Below are 25,965 nucleotides of genomic sequence, written 5' to 3'. Positions count from 1 at the left end.
TAATAGAAGACCCGAAGGAAATCAAAGCAAAATTTATAAAGTACTATAGTAACTTATATAAAGAAATGAAAGGGAATCAGGAGGATATGGAAGAATACCTAATAGAGAATAAAATCCAGACAATAGGAGCAGAGAAAAGGGAACAATTAAATCAGCCAATTACAACACTGGAGGTGCACCAAGCAATTATGAAAGCAAAAGTAGGAAAAGCACCTGGAACAGATGGTTTGAAGGCAGCATATTATAAAAAATTAGAGGAATTCTTAATAACACCAATGAAATTGGTAATGAACAGAATTTTAAAATGTGGAATAATACCGGGATCATGGGAAGATGCTTTTGTCGTGCTGATACCAAAACAAGGACAAGACCAGACGCTAATTTAAAATTATAGGCCCATATCACTGCTGAACAGTGATTACAAAATATTCGCTGACATTCTAGCCAACAGATTGAAAAAATTATTAAACGAAACTATACACAAAGATCAAGCTGGCTTTCTGCCAGGTAGATACATACACAGCAACATGAGGAATGTAATAGATTTACTAGAATACCTAGAGGAAAGATCAGACAAAAAGGCTGCTTTAATATCAATAGATGCGGAAAAGGCATTTGACCAGGTGTCATGGGACTTCAGGAAAAGGGTCATAAAGGAAATGAAACTGGGGGAAGATTATATTAAAGCTATAGAGGCAATATATAGGAAACAAAAAGCCAAACTTATTCTTAATAATGAAATAACAGAAGAATTTTGTACAGAGAGGGGGAGAAGACAAGGTTGCCCCTTGTCACTACTACTATTTATTATGGTACTGGAATTATTGATGAATGCCATAAGAAATGATAATAAAATAAAAGGTATTCCATTAGGGAAAAAAGAATATAAGATCAAAGCATTTGCGGATGATCTGATTCTGACTGTTGAAAACCCCAAAGGAAGTATAATACAGATAACTGACAAAATATTAGAATTTGGGAAAGTAGCCGGCTTTAAGTTAAAGAAGAATAAAACTAACATAGTAAAAAATATGACCAAGCAAGAAAAGGAAGAACTACAGGAGATATCAGGATTAACAATTGTAAATAAGACCAAGTATTTAGGAATTTGGCTAACCAATAATAATAGTAATCTATTCAAAGATAATTACACAAAAACCTGGTAAGGAATCAAAAGAAATTTAGAAATCTGGAAGAAGTTAAGATTATCACTTGTTGGCAGAATATTGGTGGTTAAAATGAACGTATTGCCGAAAATAATGTATCCATTCCAAATGATACCGATAATTGGAGGAGTGGGAAGTCTTAGATTATGGCAAAAAGAGGTATCCAAATTCATATGGCAGTATAAAAAACCAAGAATTAAACACAAACTTCAAATAGATAAAAAACATAGAAGTGGACTGGCGCTACCTGACCTAAATTTATATTACGACGCTGTCTGTTTAAATTGGCTAAAAGAGTGGATTGTATTAAAAAATAGTGATTTCTTAGATCCAGAAGGATTTAACAAACATTATGATTGGCATGCGTATTTAGCTTATGAAAAAGGGAAAGTACACAGGGGATTTATGAACCATGTCATTAGGAAATCATTATATAAAACATGGACAAAATATAAGGATCTCCTAGAACCGAAAACACCATGGTGGGCATCACCTCTAGAAGCAATTACAGTAAAAAAGAAAAATATGGAATTAGAATGGGCCACATATAAAGATCTGATTAAGGAAAAATATAATAAATTGGTAATTAAAGATTATGAGGAAATTAAACAACACCTTACGGGTTGGATCCAATACCATCAATTGCATGAAGTGTTCAGGACAGATAAGAAAAAAGGTTTCTCAAACGAACCTTCATTATTAGAAAAAGTGTTATTATAAAACAAAACTAAGGTAATATCAAAATTGATTAGATTTTCCCTCAATACTTCACAGGCTGTAAATTTCCAGTTCTTTCTCCATAGTTCTTCCCATGCTGTTAAGTTAATGGTTTTCCTAATATCTAAAGCCCACTTGATCATTACCTCCTTGACCTGTTCGCCTTTGACCTCCCATTCATAAAGGAAACAGTTTATAAGAAGTAAATATTCTGGCTCTGGCTCTCTGGCTCTCTGGCTCTCTGGCTCTCTGGCTCTCTGGCTCTCTGGCTCTCTGGCTCTCTGGCTCTCTGGCTCTCTGGCTCTCTGGCTCTCTGGCTCTCTGGCTCTCTGGCTCCGGCTGGTGGTCCCTGGCCTGGCGACGGTCCTCCAACCGATCGTCTATCTGCAGGCTCCGCTGAATGAGGGCGTCCAGCGTGGTGGGATGATCCATCGTGGCCAGCTGGTCCAATATCTCATCCGAAAGCCCCTCAAGATACTGGTACCGCAGTGCAGAGTCATTCCAGGACAAGTCCTGCGCCAACAGCTGAAATTCTGTGGCGTAGGCGGCGGCTGTGGACTTGTCCTGTCTCAACTGACAAATCGCCCAATTGGCTTGGCTCCCCTTCAGAGGGTTGCCAAACACAGTCTCCAAGTGGTTACAAAACCCCACATAGTCTGTCAGCAAAGGAGAGTCTTGCCGGAGCAATGGCAAAGCCCACTTGGCCGCCTGGTCCTTCAGCAAGCTGATCAAGAAGTGCACCTTGGTGCAATCGTCAGGAAAATTCCGGGCTCGCCCCTGAATATACAGCTTGGCCTGTCTGAGGAACATGGGAAAGCTGGCCAGGGACCCATCAAATTTCTCTGGCAGGGCCACTGGGTACTTGCCAGAAACTGGGGTGTTGGCCCCAGGAGCCGGTAAGGCGTCCAACCGCTGCTGAAGCGCTGTAACCGCATTGCTGAGCTGCTGAATGGTGTGAGTCAAGGCCTGGTTCTCCTGGGCCAGTGCCACCAACGCAGCTGCCTGGTCAGACATGGCTTCTGGCTCTTCCCGAATGCACCCCAACGAAGGGGGAGTGCGGGTGTGGCGGGAGCAAACTGTGCTAGACCCGGGGGGGGGGGTTTACCAAGAGACGTGGTCAGAGTCCGGTCCTGGGTCGAGGGTCTGGAGACTGTCCACCAAGGGCAAAGCGGGGTCCAAAGCAGGAAGCCGGGCGTGGTCAGGAACTCCGGAAGAACAGGTCTGGGTGCTGGCAGAAACAGGTTTCCAATGACGTTGCTCCCGCAACCTGGGACCGGGCTGACAGGCCTTTACCTTCTCTGAGGCCAGGGGCGGTCCCAGCCCACAGGTGACCTGCCTCTCCTGGCCTTAAGGCGAGCACTCCTCCTGAGAGAACGTAGTTCCCTCCGCCTCTCTGCCCTGAGCCTCTGCAGCTCAGGAGAGGCTGGAGGGTTACTGAACCCAGGGGCAGCTTCACCTTCCCCTGACAGGGCTGGGAGAGGTGCACCTGCAGGCAATGGGTACTCAACAACCTCCGGAGCCAGAGTGGATTCATCTGGTGTCTGCTCCTGAGGATCCGGCACAGGTGCAGGCGCTTCAGATTCAAGGCCCTGCCCCGGCTCAGCCGGCCCTGGAGGCGGGGACTCCTGTGCAGGCTGGGATTCCTCCGGTTCAGCCTCTGAATCAGATTCCCAGGCCATCACACAGGGTCTCGCTCTGACTTTGATTCAGGGTCTCGCTCTGGCTCTGGCTGTGTCTTGTTGGAGATTCATTCCCCGTGTCTGCAGTCATGGGATTGTTGTCTATCACATGACGGTGTATGTTTTCATTCCACAGTGTGGGAAGTGACGGAGACAGGATGTTTTGTGCTACTGTGTTCCTTGAAGTGGGACTATTGTCCTTTGTTCTTTTCTCTCTTTGCTGTCTGATGAGAAAGAGGCAGGAGCTAAGTCAGAATGTTCCAAATATATTATATGTAAATAAACGTAGATTAGCCAAAATGCTGTGCTACTGAGTTTGTTACGCAAACTGTGAAGACTCTGCGGATCCCTAAGTGTGCTGATGATCCCTAAGTGTGCTGAAGCAATCGCATGACAACCCCACGGCAGGGCACTTTGGTCAGCACAAGACCATGTTGCTTGTTACCAGGGAGTTCTGGTGGCCAAGAGTAAGGGAAGACGTGCGGGAATACGTAAGGGGGTGCGACCAATGCCAGCGGGCTAAGGGGGAGAAGGCAGCACCCGCAGGGTTACTAGAACCCTTGCCCACTCCGGGGAAACCATGGGAGGTAGTAGCCATAGATTTTATGACCGATTTGCCCAGGTCCATGGGGAAAACAGCGGTCATGGTGGTAGTGGACCTGTTGACCAAGATGTGCCATTTCATTGCTTGCTCGCATGCAGTATCGGCAGAAGAAACAGCTAGGCTGTTTGTGGATCACGTTTTTCGGTTGCATGGCGCCCCCTTGAGGGTTTTGTCCGACAGAGGAAGGCAATTTACTTCCAGGTTCTGGAGGAAGCTCATGAGCTTGCTTCAAGTTGAGGTGAGTTTCTCGACGGCTCGTCACCCAGAAACCAACGGGCAAGCGGAAAGGGCCAATAGCATACTACAACAGTACCTACGATGTTACGTCAGCGAGAGAGAGAACGACTGGGTGGAAAAGCTGGCGCTGGCTGAATTTGCTTACAACAACGCAGAGCATGTGTCCACAGGGATGAGTCCTTTCATGGCCAATTACGGGTGTCACCCCAGAGCCTTCCCAGGGGAGGGGGAGGGGAGGGGGAGTGTGCCTGCGATGGAGCAGTTTATGGAAGAAATGGAGGCCTTACACCAGCAGCTTAAAATGAACCTGGAGAGGGCCAAGGAAGAGTACAAGAGGCAGGCAGACAAGCACCGCAGAGAAGGGGAGACCGGGTGTGGTTTTCAACCAAAGGGCTACCGTTCAAGGGAGGTTGTAAAAAATTACGGCCAAGGCGGCTGGGACCTTTTGAGGTCACGCAGCAGGTGAATCCTGTGGCTTTCCGGCTAAAACTGCCAACCAACATGAAATTGCATCCGGTGTTCCACCGGTCTTTACTTTCACCATACCGAGAAGGGAGGGAGTTTCCGGGGCGAGAGAGAGAAATCCCCAGTCACCCAGAGGTGGAGGAGAGGGAACTCAGTAGTCAAGCAGCGGAAATACTTGACTCAAGGTGGAAGGGGAAGCAGGTGGAATATTTGGTAGCTTGGGAGGGAGAGCCTGAGTCAGAAAACACGTGGGTGCCTGCAGGAGAGATAAGGGATGAGTGTCTGCTGGGGGAGTTTCATCGCCGGTTTCCAAGGAAGCCGAAACCGTTGGCAAGATTTTGGGAAGAGCAATTTGGAACCACGGATGATGAAGAAGAATTTGTGGGGTATCCTCCTTCAGAGGGAGAGGGAAGGGAGGTATCAGAGGAAGAGGAGTCAGATTGGGGAGATTGGGCAGAGGACAGGAACAGCAGCAGGTGGAAAACGATGTTTGAATCATCAGAGGAAGGGGATAGTTCGTTCCAGGGGTTTCCCGCTTCACCACCCAGGAACCGGGGCGGGGGTGAGGAGGGCCCTGGGAGGGAGGTGGATGTCAGGGAACTGCCATCGGAGCCAAGGGTGGCGCTGAGGCTCCCTAATGATGATGCTGGAGAGGGAACCAGCAGAGGGAGAGAGGACGCTTCCACTGGGGAAGGAGATAGAGGTGACACCAGGGAGAAAGGGGAGTCCGAGGGAGCTGCGGAGAGAAGGCTCCAGGACTCTTCCAGTGAAACCAGCGGGGAGAGCACAGGACCTCCTCTGGGGACGCCCACTTTGCGCAGACAGCTTTCGCGCAGAGAAGGGAGACGACAATTGGGTGTGAAAGAACTCTTATGTTGGAAGAAATTCAGGAAACGCCCACTGACGGATTCTTCCAGTGATTGAGACAGTCATGGTGTACTGACTGTCCAGCCTGGGGGGAAAGTTTTGTCCAAACTACTCAGCTCGGAGCAGTTTGCGCTTTACGCACAAGCAACCCCCATACCCCATTACAGGAAGTAAATTGACTTCCACAATCTGTGACCATCCTAGAAGGCATGCTGTGCAACCTGAACATGTTGTCCACAAACAGCTTAGCTGTTTCCTGCGCCGAAGGTATTTTGGTGCAGGGTATGAAATGAGCCATTTTGGTCAGCATGTCCACTACCACTAAAATTACTGTTCTCCTCTGTGATACTGGTAGGTCGGTGATAAAGTCCATGGATATCGCTTCCCATGGTTTGCTCGGGGTGGGTAAGGGTTGTAGCAACCCGGCAGGTGCTGTCCTTTCCCCATTTGCCCTTTGGCAAACTGCACAACCCCTGATGTACTCTGCTACCCCCTCCTTAATTTTGGGCCACCAGAATTCCTTGGTAACTAAGTACATGGTTTTGTTCCATCCAAAGTGCCCCGCCGTCGGGTTGTCATGATGTTGCCTGAGAATTCTGGCCCTCAGTTCCACCCCTGGCACATACAGTGCCCCCTTGTAATAGAGCAAACCCTCTCTTTCCTCAAAACCTCTCTCTGTTCTCTCCTCGCCTTACTTCTGCCAGTCTTCTTTGTGCATACAAATCATCTTCTGTTAATGCGTGCAGCTCCTGGTCACTTACTAAGGTGGCTGCACATTGCCACTGATCGGGCTCAAACACGTACTGCGCCGCTGAAGTCGGTTGTTCCTCCATATATTCCGGCTTTCTAGACAGCGCGTCTGCCCTAGCATTTTGCACCCCTGGCACATACTCTATCTTGAAATTAAATCCTGCAAAGAATTGCGCCCACCGTATCTGTCTCTGATTAAGATACCTAGCTGTCCTCCAATATTCTAGGTTTTTGTGGTTGGTATATACCTTCACCTGGTGCTGCGCCCCTGCTAAGAAATGCTTCCAAACTTTGAAGGCATCATAAATTGCCAAAAGTTATTTATCCCAAATTGTGTAATTCTGTTCAGAGCAGTTTAACTTCCTGGAATGGAAGGCACAGGGCTGCCAGTTCCCCTGCCTATTCTGTTGCAGCAAAACCGCCCCTATGGCTCTGTCCGATGCATCTGTTTCTATTCTCATGGGGTTTTGTGGCTCTACATGTATCAGGTATTCTTCTGATGCAAAGACTCTCTTTAACTCTTTGAAGGCTGCCTGTGCCTCTGATGTCCAAAAGAAAGCCTTCTTTCCCCTCAAGCAATCTGTTATGGGTGTAGTGATTTGTGAGTAATTGTGTATAAATTTCCTGTAATAATTACTGAAGCACAAGAACCTTTGCACATCTTTCTTAGTCTTGGGTTGCTGCCACTCTAGCACGCTTTTGACTTCCCCCTTTTCCATGTGCATACCTTGCGCTGAGAGGCAGTAACCCAGAAATTCTATCTACTTGACATGGAATTGACATTTCTCTAACTTGGCATACAACTTATGCTTTCTCAACCTCTCCAGGACCTCCTTCATGTGCTTTACATGCTCTGCTTCTGTTTCTGAGTAAATCAGCATGTCATCCAAAAAAAGCACACACAATTTTTGTATAAGACTGGCCCAAACATGTGCTGTATAAATGATTGGAAAGTCACGCTGCCCCCTTGCAAGCCAAATGGTATAACTAGGAATTCGTATGATCCAAAAAGGTTAAAAAAAGTTGTTTTCCATTCATCTCCCTCCCGAATTCTAATCAGATTATAAGCCCCCGTTAAATCCAATTTGGTGAAAATCTTACCAGTCTTCACCCTTTCCAGCAAATCATCTGTCCTTGGTAAAGGATAGGCTATTGGTACAGTCATTGAGTTGAGTCGCCTGTAATCACAAATAAGCCTCTTCTGTTCCTTGTTTTTCTTATCTACAAAGAAAACTGGGGAACCCCCTGCTGCAATGGATTCCCTAATAAAACCTTTTTTAAAGTTCTTGTCAATTAACTCCTTCAGCGCTTGTGTCTCTGCCTCAGACATGGAATAGAGCTTTCCTGGGGGCAATTTGGCCCCCGGGACTAGATCTATTTTGCAGTCATAAGATCTGTGGGGGTGGGCAGCTTATTGGCCTCCTGTTCACTAAAAACGTCACTGTTTGGTGGGGGATGCTCACCTCCGCTTTGGTTCCCCCTTCTCTTTCCACGTCTGCCCCCCTAACTCCCACCTGTTTGCCCCACCCTCCTCCCAAACAATGTTGGACGCAATGTGCAGAAGCAAATGTGAGTGATTTCTGGTGCCAAGCTATCACTGGGTCATGTTTCGCCAACCAACTCATTCCTAGCACCACTGGGTGTCCGCACAGCTTGGTTACATGGAAAGCCAGCGTCTCTGCGTGACGAGACACCTCCATCCTGTGAGAGTTCAGAACTTAACTGGTTAAGTGTTCTGAGATGTGCGTCACTTTCTGACGTCAGCTTGGAAGCTGGGAGGAGTCTGGGAGGAGACTGTACTTTCTTGTTGTTCTCTCTGTGTGTCTTGAGAGAGACGGACATGTTTTTACCATGACTGCAAGCAGTGATGGACAAATGTTCCAATAAAGAGCTGTAAATAGACGAACCTGTCTGTGTATGCTTGCATGGAGAAAAGGGAGAAAAAGACTGCTTTACACCGCCGTATGCTACTCTGCTAAGCCGTGGCTAAAGAGACAGCAGAATTTGTTGCGCAGCACGGAAGGAAGCGTGCCGGACGCAGTAAATGACTGATTGGGATCGTAAAGCTATCAGAGGCCACGGCTCAAAGATCGGGGTCCAAAGATCGTTATCTCAACAGGTTATGGAGGTCAGTAAACGCTCGTAAAACAGTCGGCTATGAGCCACTGGAATGCTTTGAAGTCGGCACGGAAGCTAGCCGGAGGTTGGAAGCTGCATTCCGTGAGTCTAGCCTGATGCCAGAAAGCAGAGGGAGTTTTTGCCTGCTTCTGAGAGGCAAGAGAGCTGCTGAGAGACAGAGCTAAACGCTGGGAGCAGCTGAAATCGTTCCTCCACGGAAGGGAGAGCCGGAGCAGCTGGGCCGTTTCTCCACGTACAGGAGCCGGAATCAGCTGGTACTGAGTAAGTACAGCTTGTGGGGCACCTTGGGAGAACGGGAGAATATGGCTGAGAGCCAGGACATTCCGGTGGAAAAGCTCACTTTAAAAAGTTGGGCAACCTGGAGCAGAAGAGTAAGGGGCTGGTTCCTAGTTTCTGGGCTTTGGGAAGCAAGCCAGAGGGAGCCAAAAGCACCACCCCTTAGCTGGGAAGACAGCCAGCAGAAAATGCTTCAGAGAGAGCTGGATATGCTCAGAGCATGCGTTCATGCATCGCTGAAACCCCATTTAGAGGGTGTAAAGTCAGCAAGGGCTGCCTGGGATGTGCTGAAGGGCTTGTGTGAAGCTTCAGCGGGAGGCCAGAGCCCTGGAGACGCTGGACTGGCAGGCCCATTTCCCGATGTATCGGCCTCAAGGAGCGCTGGTGAGCAGATCGGGGGGGCGAAGAGTTCCAAAGGCAAGTTTAAGAAACTTTCCACAGGAAGTGCTGGAGCGGAGAGCAGCTTCAGGGGGGGCCAGGCTGGTGGGAGGCGCCGTTCCAGGAGAAGGAAGGCCAGGCCAGCTGGGAGGAGCCCCGGGCAGTGTTTTTCCACTGGAGTTCAACGTCTGCGTCGCAGTTGCCCCCACCGGAGCACAGAGCCGAGGCAGGATGTTGTGAAGGACACTTCTCATGGGAACCAGGCGGGTTTCCATGGCAACAAGCCTGGCCAGGCAGGCAGGCGTGGGATTGAGTCCGGGCGACGTGGTGAACAACAGGAAGAGTCTTATCAAGTCACTGCTAGCATGGCCTTGTTGGAGAACAGCCGTGTGGAGCTGAATCTTGTCATCGACTCTGCAGCTAACCGCAACATGGTTCCAGAGACCCCTGCAGTCGAGATGTGGAATTGCACGGCAGTTCCAAAAGGACAGGGACAGACTGTTAAATTTGCTAATGCCTATTTTTCTGTTTTGCAGGAAAGGATGGAGTTTTGTATTGTTCCAGAGGTGCATCACTGTTTGTTATCTGTGCCTTATTTGTTGAAAAAAGGGTTTCAGGTTTGTTTCCAGGATGATGTCTGCACAATCTCCAAAGGGGAGAGGGTACTTGCCAAGGTTAAGAAGGGGCAGAATGATCTTTTCATTCTTAAAACGTCTCTTGGGGGTGAGGGGAAGGTTGAGAGAGCACAGGCGCAGCGTGCTACAGTTCCCACTCATGTTCAATGTGCTTGTGCATGGCATCAGAGGACCAATCATGGTTCTCTAGAAGAACTGCAAGTGCTTCCTGAGGTTACCAGAGGGTGTAAAATTAGAGATTGTGGACGTGCCATTAGTTGCGCCACTTGCAGACAAGCAAAGGTGCAAGGGTGCAGTTACCCAAAGGTGGAACGGGTAACCACTAAACCTTTTCAGCTGGTACACATAGATCTGTTCAGTCCTGTCAGGGAACAGAGTCTAGGGGGGGGCCAGGTATCTGCTAACGTTTCAGGATGATTTTTCGCAGATCACCTGGACCCACGGTCTCAAATCCAGGGAGGATGCAGCACAGCTGATCAAGAGCTGGATTGAGGGGGTGGAACTAAGGTTCTCCACCAAGGTGAAAGCAATCGTCAGTGACAGAAATGCTAGGTACACTGGTTCTGCTTTGCAGCAGTTCTTTCACAAAAGAGGGATAAGTTACACAGTTACTTCACCCAGTAAGAGGGGGGTGGCAGAGCTGAGAAGTGAAGCTCTGGTTAAGGCTGCACAGGTAATGCTAACGGACGCTAGGTTACCTCCAAAGTTTTGGCTGGAGGCAATCCGTTGTGTGTCTTTCACCTGGAATCGTGTCTACAACTCACTGGTAGGTGACACACCGTACTCTTTGTTGAATGGCAGAAAACCCCAGGTTCACTTTCTGCGCAAGTTTGGATCTCCTGCGGTTGTCCCTGTGCCTAAGGCTTTGCAAGGGCCAGATGGAGCCAAAGTCCAGAAAATGATCTTCTGTGGGTATGAGCCAGACGCTCGTGCTTGGAGATTTGCTTACCCGTCAGGTGATCAGAGTAAGGTGCTGATCAGTAAAAACGCTGAGTTCTTTGAGCAGGATGAAAGGCCAAAAATTTCTGCACAGCGTGATGTTCTTTCAGAATGTCTCTCTGATCCAGAGGACAGTTCTGTTGAGGAGGAAGAAGAGGCTGAGTCTGCTGATGACGATCAGGTCACTGACCAGAGTCAGGAGCAGGATGGGGCGTCTCCACAAGTTGTTAGAAAAGGACAGCCCAAGAGTGAGCCTAGTTCTCCTGTGGGTGTAATGGAGAGGATTCGAAGACGCTTTAAGTCAGAGGGGGAATCCTGTGATGCAGAGGACACACCTGCTGGTGACAGTGAGCCAGAGGAAACACCAGAGTTTGTGCCCAGGCGATCCAGTCGCACAACCAAGGGTATTCCACCTGAGAGGTACCAGGCCACAGGTGCGTGGGTAAGTTTCGCACAGTGCGTTTCTGAGAGTTGTGAGGTGATTCCACAGATGCCAAACAGGTACGCCAAGGTAGGGCGCAAGGCATTGGGGAAGGGATTGATCTCACAGGGTGTTGCTGAAGATGTTACACAGGTCTTGTCAGAAAGCAACACAAGGGGGTGTGTGAGAGTTCAGAACTTAACTGGTTAAGTGTTCTGAGATGTGCGTCACTTTCTGACGTCAGCTTGGAAGCTGGGAGGAGTCTGGGAGGAGACTGTACTTTCTTGTTGTTCTCTCTGTGTGTCTTGAGAGAGACGGACATGTTTTTACCATGACTGCAAGCAGTGATGGACAAATGTTCCAATAAAGAGCTGTAAATAGACGAACCTGTCTGTGTATGCTTGCATGGAGAAAAGGGAGAAAAAGACTGCTTTACACCGCTGTATGCTACTCTGCTAAGCCGTGGCTAAAGAGACAGCAGAATTTGTTGCGCAGCACGGAAGGAAGCGTGCCGGACGCAGTAAATGACTGATTGGGATCGTAAAGCTATCAGAGGCCACGGCTCAAAGATCGGGGTCCAAAGATCGTTATCTCAACAAGATGGGTGGGGTCGGGTGTGATACCTCTTCTGCCATCAGCGGTCTTCCATCAATTGCCTTGACCTGTAAGGGAAAACCTAGAGGGAGTAGCGCCAGCTGTTGTTCAAGCGGCAGGTCCAGGAAATTCGCTGAGGCACCTGAGTCAACCAAGGCATGAACTTCCCGGTAGCACCCACTTGGGAGTTGTAGTTTCACTGTCAGCGTGATCCCTGGGACCAGTGTGTCAGCTTGGGGCCCTCTCACTTCTTCTGTCCCTGGCTGTTGGCCCCCACTTACAGCCAGGCATTCCTGTTTCCCTGCTCCTGTCCTTGGGCTCCGTCGCTTTCTTTCACCTCTGTTCCTGACAGCGACTCCCATGTTCTACGTCGTGGGCATCACTTGGCAATGTGCCCAGGCTGGTTGCATATGAAACACTTCCTGGTATCCTTCCAGCCCTTCTCCTGCCCCTTGATCATGGTGCCAACAGTTGACACAGTTTTGGTGCGCACCGCTCACCATCTGGATTACAAGGGGGCAGCGCCTGCTTCCAGGCGTTCATGCACCATGTGTAGGGCTCCCTGCTGTACAGGAATTGCGTTGCCTTTTTGGATGACGTCTTCATCTTTTCGGAGAACGAGGCACAGCACGTGAGAGACGGCAGGCAAGTGTTGGAGAGACTGAAGGAGCATCAGTTGTGGGTCAAGCTGGAAAAATGCCAATTCCATGCTTGGGAGGTCGAGTTCCTGGGGTACCGGTTATTGGATAAAGGGCTAGCCATGGATCCAGAGAAGGTGAAGACAGTGCTGGACTGGAAGAGCCGCAAGACAAAAAAAGATGTGCAGCAGTTCCTAGGATTCAGCAACTTCTACAGAAAGTTTATCAAGAACTTTGCACACTTGACAGCGCCTATAACTGATTGTCTCAGTGGGAAGAAGTTTTCGTGAACAAGGGAAGCGCAGCAGGCCTTTGGAAGTTTAAAGAAGGTCTTTGCATCAGAGGAGCAGCTCCTGCACATTGATCCAGGGAAGCCTTCGAGGGTGGAAACGGACGCTTCAGACTGAGCCATAGGAGCAGTGCTGTTGCAGCAAGGTCCAAGGGAGGATTGGAGGCCTTGTGCCTTTTTCTCCAGGAAACTGAACAAATCGGAGCAAAATTACACTATTTATGACAAGGAATTGCTAGCCATTTATGCGGCTTTTTAAAATAATAATAATTATAATATTTATTACTTTTAAAGCTTACAAAAAAGAAAAGGAAGAAAGAAGACAAAAGAACAAAAAGAACAAAAAAGAGAAAAAACAATACAATACATAAGCAATACAAAACACAACCTTAACAAATTAAACTAACACAATAAACTAAACCAAACCAAACAAAAACAATTTAAAAACATACATCATACCTTTTCCATATTCTATCTTTCATTCCCTTGTATCATTGACCTCCTCTCACCTCCCTCTTTGTATTCCACTTCCATTAATTGTTTCAGCAATTCCTTTCCAACTTTCTCTATTTTCTATCATATAAATGTCTTAACATATTTTTAATCTTATTTCCATTAAAATTAGTATACTTATTTAAGCTTAACTCCTTATAGCATTTCAGCTAAAGCCATAAAATTTCCTTCCAACATTTTTCTATCACTCATTAATTTTACAATATTTCTATATATAGACTTTAAATTTCCAATCTTCTTCCACCATCTCCTCTCCCCAGTCTCGGACTCTACCAGCCACTTCCGTCAACTCCATACAGTCCATCAACCTGGAGATCTTATGTCCGAGGCTCTTAACTCTTTTCCACGTCCCTTCTGCCAGTCTTCTTCATATTCTTTGATGCTAAAGAGCAGATCTCGGGGAAACTCCAATCCAACGATACTTTTATTCCTTCTCGACAGGTCAGCCAGATTTCCATAATTAAAACTAGGATCCATAAAGTATTTCTGGGCATGTTTCAAAATTCCTCCAAATCCAAAGGCCCCCCGAACTCCAATCTCCTCCTGACCCAAGTCCATATTCCAAAAGTCAGTTAATCCCTGCATAGAGGGATCTTTCCAACTTTCCTTTTCTAGTCCAGGCCAGGCTCCGATCTTCAAAATCTGACTTTTTCTAGTCTCAATCATAAAGGGCCTCAAATTGTAGTCCTCAATTTGCCTCTGTAAGGCTAAGGCTCCCCCTTGTATTACTTTAGGTTCGACAACAGCAACTTTCTCCTTCTCCTTTTCAGCAATTTGTCCTGTTGAAATAAATTCCTGTGCCAAATCCTGAATAATTCCTGTATTGGTGCTCACTTTTGGTTCCAAAATGTCAATTTTAGTAGTCATAGCATCCATCTTTTTATGAAGCTGTTCAAACAAGTGGCTTATCTTAGAAAATGCAGTCCATAAGGCTTCTCCTGTCGACATTCTTGAATATCCAAGGTCAATCTCTAGTTCTCACAGTTCTTATCAAGCAGCTGGAGATTTCCCAGCTCCATTCTTGTAACAGTTTCAAAAGCTCCCTCTAGAGGGGAACAGTCTCCACTTGTATCAATCTTTTCCAACACAGATCAAAAAGTAAATATAGTTTCAATTTTCAAATACTTTTCCTCCCTTTTAAACGCAGAAGCGGACAATGGAAACAATATATTTCTCTTATTTAACTGACTGTCAACATCCGTTCTCTTTGCTGTCAATGAACTCTCCCGAAACGTCAATCACTGGGAGCCCGTTCTCAGGTTCAGAGCAGTGGTAATTTAATTTTAATCACTCTCTCCTGCAGGATACACAGTCCAAAATTTTCCCCCTCTTCTCCTGCTTCCAAGGGGGGTCTAATAATTTCAATCGATGGAAGTTTAATCCTTTACATAAGGCTTTCCGAGACCTTAACTTGTAAGCTCTTTGCTTCAGTCTATTTACAAAAGGGGAAGGCGGACTTCCTGTTTTGAACCTTCCCCGTTCGATGCCAAATTAAGATATTTAAAGATCCAATTTTCCGTTTTACTCACGGGTTGTTTAAAATCCAATTGTCCACAAGAAAAAGTCAGCGCTCTCCGGCAACAGCAATGCGGCTTCACTCCGTGAAAGAAGCGGTCGATTCAAAGCACCGCGACGCTCACCCCACGTTGCTCCGGATCCCCAAAACAGGGTTTCCCTGCGAGTAGGGGAGGCGCAAAAGGTGCCAGCCGAATCCCAGGTTCACAAGCTTCTTCCGCCTGTGATTTCAATGGGTCTCCACCTTCGCCGTGGCGGTACAGACCCAACTTTCCACGGAGCAAGTTCCTCCCGATCGGAGGAGCTCCGCCATTGCCAGGGGTGCCGACCCGGAAGTCCCATTTATGCGGCTTTAAAGCAGTGGAGACACTTTTTGATCGGGGCGCAGCACCAGATCCAGGTGCGAACAGACCACAAGAACCTGGAATATTGGTGAACAGCACGCGTGCTCAACCAGAGACAGATCAGATGGGCGGAGCATTTTGCTCAGTTTATCTTTAAGATACAATACGCCCCTGGGGGGCAAAACATGAGGGCGGACGCACTTTCCAGGAATCCAGAGTACATGGAAGAGGAAGGGCCACCCGTGGTGAGACAAATGTTCCAAGAGGACAAGTGGTCATGTGGGGGAGCACTGACAGGGGAGGCGGAACTGGTTGGGCTCACCAGACACAATGAATTTGCTCAAACTAAAATTAGGGAACTTAAGGATGGTCAGGGAGCAAATGGGGGTTTTGAGGAGAAAGGGGGGCTATTGTTCTACAAAGGGGCACTATATGTACCGGGAGAGCCATTGAGAGCCAAAATCCTCAAACAGCTCCATGACAACCCCACAGCTGGGCATTTTGGGCAACATAAGACCATGTTGCTAGTCACCAGGCAGTTCTGGTGGCCCAAGGTAAGGGAAGATGTACGGGAATATGTCCGAGGGTGTGACAGGTGTCAGAGGGTCAAAGGAGAAAGAGCAGCACCGGCAGGGTTACTGGAACCCTTACCAACACTGGGGAGACCCTGGGAGGTGGTGTCCATAGACTTCATGACTGATCTGCCCAGGTCACGAGGTAAGACGGCGGTGATGGTGGTGGTCGATCTGCTGACCAAAATGTGTCACTTCGTGGCATGCTTCCATGCAGTGACAGTCAAGGAGACTGCCAAGCTGTTTGTGGATCACGTTTTTCGGCTGCATGGGATACCATTAAGGGTGATCTCGGACCATGGAAGGCAGTTCACCTCGCGGTTCTGGCGCAAACCCATGTGTTTGTTACAGGTAGAGGTGAGCTTCTCGACAGCAAGACACCCAGAAACCAACGGGCAGGCCGAGAGAGCTAACGCCATATTACAGCAATACTTACGCTGCTACGTCAGTCAGAGGCAGAATGATTGGGTGGAGAACTTAGCGCTGGCTGAGTTTGCATACAATAATGCTGAACATGTTTCCACGGGGATGAGTCCCTTTATGGCCAACTACGGGTGTCACCCCAGGGCCTTCCCAGGACGGGGGGCGGAGGAATGGAGTGTTCCGGCTGCAGAGCAGTTTGCAGAAGAGATGGAGGCTTTGCACTAGCAGCTCCAATTGAACCTGGAGAGGGCCAAAGAGATGTATAAAAGGGAGGCAGACAAGCATCGCATGCCAGGGGAGGTCATATGGGTGGGGGACAAAGTGTGATTGTCATGTCAGGGGTTGCCCTTAAGAGGGGGGTGCAAGAAACTGCAGCCCAGACGACTGGGGCCCTTTGAGGTGATCCATCAAATCAACCCAGTGCCATTCAGGCTAAAATTGCCAGACAGCATGAGAATTCATCCCGTGTTTCATAGATCCTTGCTTTCACCTTACAGGGAGGGGCACAGCATCCCAGGAAGGGAGGAAGGGATGTCCCCCCATCCCAGCATAGAGGAGAGGGAACTCTGTAATGAAGTGACGGAAATACTTGACTCCAGGTGGAAAGGGCATCAGCTAGAGTACTTGGTTTCCTGGGAGGGGGAGCCCAGTTCAGAAAATGCATGAGTTCCTCCCGCAGAATCTGTCACGGAGGAGAATCTTGTGGAGGTGTTCCATGCTCTTTTCCCACGCAAGCCAAAACCCCAGGGGAGGTTGTTGCAGGAAGTGTTTGGACCCATGGAGGACGAGGGGGACTTCGTAGGATTTACATCCTTGGGGGGGGGGGGAGGGACTCCGGGACGAAGTCGCTGAGCTGTCTCATGGGGGAGAACCTGACTGGGGCTTCCCACCGGAGAGGGGGAAGACGGGGGAATGAGAAGCAGTTTTTGAATCCACAGAGGAAGACGACTATTCTTTCCGCCCCCCCCCCTCCTACCAATGCCCAGGAGGGGGATGCTGCTAGAGACTCCAACATCGGCGAGGGCAGTCTTGAGGGGGGGGGTGGATGGTGGAACTGCCATCAGCTCGGAGGCGAGAGGTGAAAGGGCAGTTGTGTTATAGGGAGCCTCCCAAAATCTTGCGAAGCAGTTCCTCCTCCGGCGAGGAGGAAAGCCCCACCTCCAGTGGAGAAGAAGTGCAGGGACCAGGGGATGTTAGGGAGAGCCTCAACACCAAGCCTGAGCAAACCGGAGAGGAGGGAAGTCCCCCTTTGCCAGCGCCCATTCTGCGCAGTAGGCTTCGGCGCAGGGAGGGGCTGAAAAGGCTGGGGGTGACACAATTTTTATGCTGGGGGAGGTACAAAGACCGACCACTCCCAGATTCTGCTAGCGATTGAGCCAGACATGAACTTACGACGCTCTTCACTGTAAATAGTTTGCACCAAGAATAAAGCTTGGAAAGACAGGTCGGAGTCTTGGCTGTTTACTGTTGAGCAACCACACCAGCACCTGACAGCTGAGTTGCTGAGTTCTGTTACGCAAGCTGCGAAGACTCTGCGGATCCGTAAGTGTGCCAGAGTCTGTCGACATCAGTCGCTGTGATGTTCGGGCTAAAGAAAGCTTTTGAAGCTCCCGAACGATCGACCAGGAGGAAGAGAACATGCCAGTTACGCATGTGTCTCTACCAGGGTCCTACTCAAATGTAGGATGAGCTCCTGACAGGAACACCTGCCCATCTTCATGTTAGATACCAGCAATCTGGGAGCTTCATGCTTACAACCTGCATGAAAAACATGGTTAACAGACAAAACATTACATGTCTCTTGAACCATTCCACCATCCCCTATGTTTACATTATAACATAGCAAGAACAAGCCATTTACACAATAAACATCACAATGTAAAATATCGCTTTGGTTCTTCTGGATGGTTGCGTTCTGTTTGTTGCCACAAATAGTATAGCCATGCTGCATCAGCTGGGCTTCTCGACCTGGAATGAAAAACACGTTAGACATCACAACGTTACAGCTTTTTAGTTCCACAGTCCAGGTGCTATGCACCCCCAAGGAATCTCCACTCGACTGGTGGATCGAATCCTTCTGTGGCGTACACGTGGTGAACCAGTTCCATCTTCCACAAAGGTGTGCCTTCACATCAGAATCTAGTACAAAAGATTCTTGCACCTCTGTCCTGAAACAGCTGGTCACCAAATCTGCACTGAAGCTCTGCATCTCTGGCCTTGCTTCATGTTGCCTGTTGGAAATGCTGCAAACCTTCCTGACATTTGGATCCTGTCCAAACTTCTCACAGGACAAACTTTCCACTGCTTCAACCTCAGCAGCGCCACCTGCTGGTTGCAGTGATGGTTGGGATGATGTCACAGTCAGTACCCCTTCTTCCTCCTGCTTTGGAGATTTCTCCCCCTCAACAGGAAACACCCCTCTTGTGCACTCTGGAAAACAGCTCTGCGTCTTCTCATCCATGACACCACCAGAGCTCTGCACGATCACCTGGGATACTGTATCATCTTTCCCCCGGGGTGTGACTTTTGGCAGTCTGCTGAGACATTGCCTCCCACTGCATGTGGGCGTCGGAGACAGCAAAGTCCAGCCCTCCAAACTTCTCTGGCATCCTAGATAGCTCGTCGCCATCTTGGAATGTCCAAGTGTGTCACAGATGAAATTCCTGCCAAACACACACTCTGTCTAATATCAGGCATAGACTGTGTCTCAAACTGCCTTTTGCAGTTTCAGGAACAAAATCACTGCTCCCTCACATTCCCAAACTCACAGGGAATGAATCAGAAGATTCCTATCTTCTTAAAGTTCATGCCTGCTACTTCAACTCAGCATCGGGGGAAATTGCTCCCTCCCCCATAGCTGATGTTTCACATCCAGCTATTGTCCTGGCAAAGCTTGCTGCTGTGCAAATCCAGCTTCATAAGCATCAGAGTATGTCCTCCCTTCTGTAGCACATAAATCAAGGCTACATTCTTGGCAAAGACCTGCCACATCAAGCATTCCCTCTATGTAACTCAGGGACTTGGGATCCTACCCCTTCAAAAGGTCCATTCCGCAGCTTAGTGCAAGCTGGAACAACCTTTTAGTGTCCTTATCAGACGGCTATGAATCAAGCCTTCTTCTGTGCATGACTCACTGGCTTTGGCACAAAACAGTCCAGCCTGCCTTTGTTTACTTTCTTTTAGGCAGCTTCTTACTCACAGTGTCTGTCTCCTCACAGATTTTTTCCTTCCGTCTCTGAAGAGGCTTGCCTCATGCTGCCGGTTCCAGGAGACTCCAACCAGGACAAAACAGCCCCTGGTTCTTCCTCTGCTGGCACTGGGTCTGTGGCCCCCGATCCCTGGGCCCATGACTGTTGTCAGGAGCTCATCCTACACTCGAGTAGGACCCTGGTAGAGACACATGCCCGACTGGCAAGTTCTCTCCCTCCTGGTCGATCGTTCGGGAGCTTCAAAAGCTGTCTTCAGCCCGAACATCACAGTGACCGATGCCAACAGACACCGGCACACTTAGCGATCCACAGAGTCTTCGCAGTTTGCATAAAAGAACTCAGCAACTTAGCATTTTGGCTAATCTACTTTATTTCCATATAAACACACACGGAGCACTGCAACATGGCTCCCTCCCTCTCTAGCATCAGACAGCAAAGAAAAAAAACAAAGGACAATAGTCCCACTTCACAGAACACAGAATTGTGTACGTTTCCGAGCACAATTCAGAGTGTGAAATTCACCCCCATCATTCTATTCGGACACTGAGATCCAGCACCGAGGGCCTTCTAGTGGTTCCCTCACTGCGAGATGTGAGGTTACAGGGAACCAGTCAGAGGGACTTCTCAGTAGTGGTGCCCACCCTGTGGAACACCCTCCCATCTGATGTTAAAGAGATGAGTAATTATATAACATTTAGGAAACATCTGAAAGCATCCTTGTATAGGGAAGCTTTTTGTTTTAATGTATTTTTAATCTCTGTTGGAAGCCGAGCAGAATGGCTGGGGAAGTGCAGCCAGATGGGCGGGGTACAAATAATAAATTGTTGTTGTTGTTGTTATTTAAATATTGTTTTATTGATTTTATGTACAATCTTTACAACAGAGAACTTTACAACCAAAACAAACCTTTACAACAGAAGACTTTAAAACCAAAATAAACCAAGATAGAAGCAATAACATAACTCACATGTTTTCATTTGTACTAAATTCTTCTCAGATTTCCTTATTTTACTATTCTTTAACTTGAATCTTCTTCTTTTAATTCCTTGTTCTTAACCTCCTAAATCGCATATTTGTGCTCTACAATTTTCCAGTTACTGCCTTATGCCTCCCTCCCCCTTTACCAATTACTTCCCTTCACCCATGTGCGATCTTCTCTTCATACTGTTATTTATTGTTTTGTTGACAGCTATTAAAGTTGTTTTTTTCCATTTGTATTGTAATATTCTCTTGTATCCTTGCATACTTCAGGCTATTGCATGTTAAATTTAAGCTCTGAACCAAAATCTTATCATATATTCCTGTATGAATTCCCATTCTTTGTAAGTTTTTTGATTAGAGCAGCCTCTAATTGATGCCATTAGTAGCTCAGGCTCTGATTCAAGGTCTGGCTCTGGCTCTGTTTCAGGCTCTGCCTCTGCCTGTGTTTCAGGTTTTGGCTGTTTCCAACTGTTTCTCTGATTCAGGCTCCAGCCGTGTATCAAGCACTGTTTCAGACTCTGGCTCTAGCTCCAGCTCTGACTTTGGCTCCGGCTCTGTTTCAGGCTTGGGCTTGGGCTTGGGCTCAGGATCTGCCTCAGACTGTGTCTCTGTTTCAGGCTGTGTCTCTGTTTCAGGCTCCGGCCCTGTATCAAGCACTGTTTCAGATTCTGGCTATGTTCCAGGCTCTGCCTTCGGCTCTTTTTTAGGCTCTGTTTCAGGCTCTATTTCAGCCTTTGGCTCTGGCACTGGTTCTGGCTCTATTTCAGGCTCTGCCTGTGTCTCAGGCTTTGGCTCTGTTTTACGCTGTTTCTCTGTTTCAGGCTCCAACACTGTATCAAGCCCTGTTTCAGGCTCTGCCTCTGCCTATGTTTCAGGCTCCGGTCCTGTTTCAGGCTCTGGCCCTGGCCTTGTTTTAGGCTCTGCCTGTGTCTCAGGCTTTGGCTGTTTTCAGCTGTTTCTCTGTTACAGGCTCCGACACAGCCTCAAGTGCTTTTGCTTTTGCTTTATTTTCTTTTCTTTATAATAAACTGTATTTGACAAACAACAATAACATCCACAACATACCGCCATATATTACAATTTGCTCTCCTTAATCTTATAATATGCTTCACAACATTGCAACACATATTTTACCATTTGGAACATTTATCCATATATACTTTACATGATAAAAAGCTATTAAAAAAACACCACACACAAAAAGAAAAAGAAAAGAAAAGAAAACAAGAAACAAGAAAAAAAAAGAAAAAAAGATTGAGAATGACTTCCGAATACTCTCTTTGTACTATTGCTTATTGTGTTGTTTAACACACAGTATCATCTTATGTAATATTCTCTTAATTCTTATGAAAGGAAAATTATTATTTGCAATATTTATTTTACAAGAATCATTCAAGTTCTGCGAAGAGATTTTTGTTATTACAATAAATTTTCAAATATTCTTTAAATATTTTCCATTCTTTATGTACCTTCTGTTTTGAATAACCTCTGACTCTCCCTGTCATTGTAACCAACTGTAAATACTCTATCATTTGGACCTGCCATTCAGTTATTGTAGGAATGATTTTGCTTTTCCAATTCCTTGCCACCAAAATTCTGGCTGCAGTTGTCGCATACATGAAAAGAGGTCAAACATTGTTTCTGCTTTCTGATGCCATTGTTTTTTCTTAAACAAGAATTTAAATAATTTTAAATTTTAAATAATTTTAAAAAATTTTAAATAATTTTTCAAATTCATTATAAATGTTGTTCTCAAATGGTTGTGCATTTCCACCACATATGCAAATAGGACCCTATGCCTTTTTTTGCACTGCTAGCAAATTGGTGGTCTATTTTTGTACATCTTAGCAAGCTTTGGTAGGGTGGGGTGCCATCTATATTGCATTTTCATAATGTTTTCTCTAAGATTATAGCATAACATAAACTTAATATCCTCCCTCCATAGCTTTCCCCATTGATCCATGTATATGTTATAACCAATATCTCGTGCCCATCTCACCATCACTGCCTTCACTTGTTCTTCCTTCACCTCCCATTCTAGTAGCACATTGTACATTTGTGAGATGTCTTTTCCTTCATACTGAATTCTTTTTCGAATTTAGACGTTTCCTTTGCAAGACCTTCCTTTCTGTCCAGACTTAGTCTTTCATTTACTTGAAAATATTGCAGCCAATCCGTCATGTTTTTTAATTTCTTCTAATTTATTTAAATTTGGTTTATCATAATCTTCTTCTAACAATAATCTGTATGTGACCCAATCTCCATTCATATTTTTTCTTTTAACAGCCAAGGCTTCAGTTGGAGAGGTCCACAAGGGGCTCTTTGGTTCCACTAATCCTTTATATTTATCCCAAATCTTATAAAGCAATTTTCTTATAATATGATTTAAAAAAACCTTGTGCACTGTTGGGTTGAAATAAACGACAGACGAATGACAAGTGTCATATGGGAGGCATCTCTTGAGCATGTCTCGGGGAGTCCCTTTTATTGAATATTACAGCATTGCCACATATGTGCTTGTTGCTGATTGGTTAACACAAATACAATGCAAGGGTTGCATATAGGCATTAATCATCAATAGATTAAAGGTTGGGAAAGGGAACACAGAATTGGACAGGTATGAAAACCTCCTTATTAAACTATTACTAGTGATTGATATAACAAGACTTAAAAGAACATAACTATCGCATTCCGTAGATGTGGTTAACTATGCATTGAGAACAGGTCAGGGTATGATGTTTCATGAACTCAATGTGAACTAAACAAATTCCTTCCAGTAGCACCTTAAAGACCAACTAAGTCAGTTCTTGGTATGAGCTTTCGTGTGCATGCACACTTCTTCAGATGTGAACTAAACATTCTAGGGTGGGTGAGGAAGGAACACTTCAGCTTAGAGCAGTTTGCCAGAGTCATGTGCAGAAGCAAAACTTCCCATCATCTCCCCCTTTCCTTTTTTTTTTTGTAATTTCAGGGTGAATGGGACAAAAATAATTCAGGATACGTGGTTTGCCAGCGCATGCCCGAAGTAAGTCTGCCCACACCTCCCCTATTATTTACTGTTGGTGCTGCCACTTCGCAAAGTAGGCAGCAATGATTTTATTAGGTGGCTGAGGAGGAGAAAAAAACTGAGACCAAAGACGCATGAGACCAGGAATGCATTGGATGAAACAACATAGCAAAATTAATATACATATTATGACAATAACATATTGAAAAAGATTACGAAGCCAATTCAGATTTGGCAACCAACCAGTGAGCCATTGGGCAAACGAATCCCAGAGGCCAGAAAATCCAACGTCCTGTTTAATGTGGTGTGTAAGATTTTGCAAATGAGAGATTTGCTTTTGAATAGCTTTGGAATTATCAGTAATATTGAAACAACACATGTCATTCACCTGTTCACAGCCATAATGATGAAGCATGAGCAAATAGTCAATGGCAGCACGATTTTGTAGAAGTCCATGATGAAGTTCACTCTGTTCTTTATTCAAAAGGTGAAGAGCTTGTGAAGTAAAATTCAGAGCTTTTGCTGCGGAGCAAGCTAAAGAGTTAATATTCATACTAATCCGTACAGCCAATCCAGGGACTCCTAAGAGAGAAACAGCTAAGGAGATATATTCAGATCTATTGGGAAGAGAGACAGAATCGTCACAATCATTAGTCAATTCCACAGAGCGGCAATATCGAGAGCGGGACAAATGATGCTTTTTGGGTAAAATGATGGACAAACGGCTTAAGCAGCAGGGTGTGCCATGGCTGATGTTTGCTGGAATATAATTGAATGTATAGCCTGGGCACGACCAGAACCAGCCTTCAGGCAGCTCTGTATATTTATATACATAGGAAATATTTACATAATTAGAGCAGTTAAAATTATCCTTGCCCATTTTCACACAGTTGGTTTTTGTGCAATTGACCATACGGGCGCAAGTGACATTAAAGGAAGCCACGTATGGGGTCAACAAATCAAGGGCCAGAGGTGGGCGTTGGCGCACTTGGGTACCCCAGTTATGGTAACCGGAATAACCAAGGGTGCGGAGAGAATCATTTTGGGGTAGGGATGAGTAAAACCAGGTATCATTTTGCATATCAAAAGGGTCATGGCAAACAGGGATAAGGCAAGAGCCAAGGATTTCACCTATGGATACCTGCTGGGTTAGGCAAAAGGAAGAAACATTGAGGGTTTTAGCACATTTGGTGTGGAACCACCACTATTAGGAGCGGAAGCAGAGAGGGGCAAAAACAAAACGCTGAAAATGAGCACTATCATGGAATTTATATTAAGGCAGGAAATGAGACACAGAAGCAAATTATCAGGGGTTGCTTCTAGCTGCTTTTCCTTTCTAAGCTGTTCAGCTTGAAATGAGAGTGATTTTATTTGGCCCCACGTCACTGGTCCATTACGATGTCCCCGCTTGCGAGTCCTGGGGGGGCTGGGCGCCGCATCCTGGGCATAAATGCAAAAATAAAGAACAGTATAACATATATCATAACATCTTTTCTTAACATCTTTGGACTCCCTCACGCCTCCCGCTCCCATTTACATCATTGTCAATTCTTGCCAGCAATTTATCATCTTGTTTACACTCTTGTGTCAAATTCATTTAAATATAATCTATGAATTCTCCAATAGGTTTATAATTTTTCCTCAAATTTACTTATCATCTTAATTCCTTCTAATTTAGTGGTGCACAATTATTTATGATCTGGCGTCCTTTCTTAACATTCAACCAAATTACAGTGTTTTTTTAAATAAATCTTGAATTTCTTCCAATCTTCTTCAACCCTCTCCTCTCCCAGGTCTCGGATTCTGCCAGTCATCTCGGCTAGTTCCATATAGTCCATCAGTTGCATCTGCCACTCTTCCAGTGTGGGTAGTTCTTGAGTTTTCCAATTCTTAGCGATGAGTATCCTTGCTGCCGTTGTTGCAGACATGAAAAATGTTCGGTCCTTCTTTAACACCTTCTGGCCGACAATGCCCAGAAGGAAGGCCTCTGGTTTCTTGGTGAAGGTATACTTAAATACCTTTTTCAGCTCATTATATATCATTTCCCAGAAGGCCTTCACCCTAGGGCAGGTCCACCAGAGGTGAAAGAATGTTCCTTCATTTTCTTTACATTTCCAACATTTATTATCAGACAAATGGTATATCTTAGCAAGTTTAACTGGGGTCATGTACCATCTATATATCATCTTCATTACATTTTCCTTCAAAGCATTACATGCAGTGAAGTTCAACCCAGTGGTCCACAACCTTTCCCAGTCCTCAAACATGATATTATACCCAATGTCCTGTGCCCACTTTATCATAGCTGATTTAACCATTTCGTCTTGTGTATTCCATTTTAACAGCAAGTTATACATTCTTGAAAGTACCTTAGTCTTTGGTTCTAACAATTCTGTTTCCAGCTTCGATTTCTCCACCTGGAACCCTAACTTTTTGTCATTTTTAAAGACTTCTTTAATCTGAGCATAATGTAACCAGTCTCGCACTTTATCCTTCATTTTCTCCAAACTCTGCAATTTCCAATTGTCTCCATCTTTTTCTAGTATTTCCCAATATTTTGGCCATTTGGCCTCCATATTGGGTCTTTTTCGGGCCTTAGCTTCCAGA

General features: G+C 46.2%; 1 long non-coding RNA gene across 1 annotated transcript; it reads right to left on the bottom strand.

Moving 5' to 3' along the window:
* Window positions 1-22,819: 22,819 nt before the first annotated feature.
* LOC309333133 lies at window positions 22,820-23,275 on the bottom strand. The gene is made up of 2 exons (XR_014152404.1): window positions 23,204-23,275; window positions 22,820-23,109 (listed from the first exon to the last, which is right to left on the bottom strand). It is a non-coding gene; the product is annotated as an uncharacterized lncRNA (long non-coding RNA).
* Window positions 23,276-25,965: the final 2,690 nt, after the last annotated feature.

Source organism: Podarcis erhardii (assembly GCF_964252035.2).
Source record: "Podarcis erhardii genome assembly, chromosome: W".
Lineage (NCBI taxonomy): Eukaryota > Metazoa > Chordata > Lepidosauria > Squamata > Lacertidae > Podarcis > Podarcis erhardii.
The sequence above is the reverse complement of the archived record's forward strand: the minus strand, read 5'-3'. Positions and strand labels throughout refer to the sequence as shown.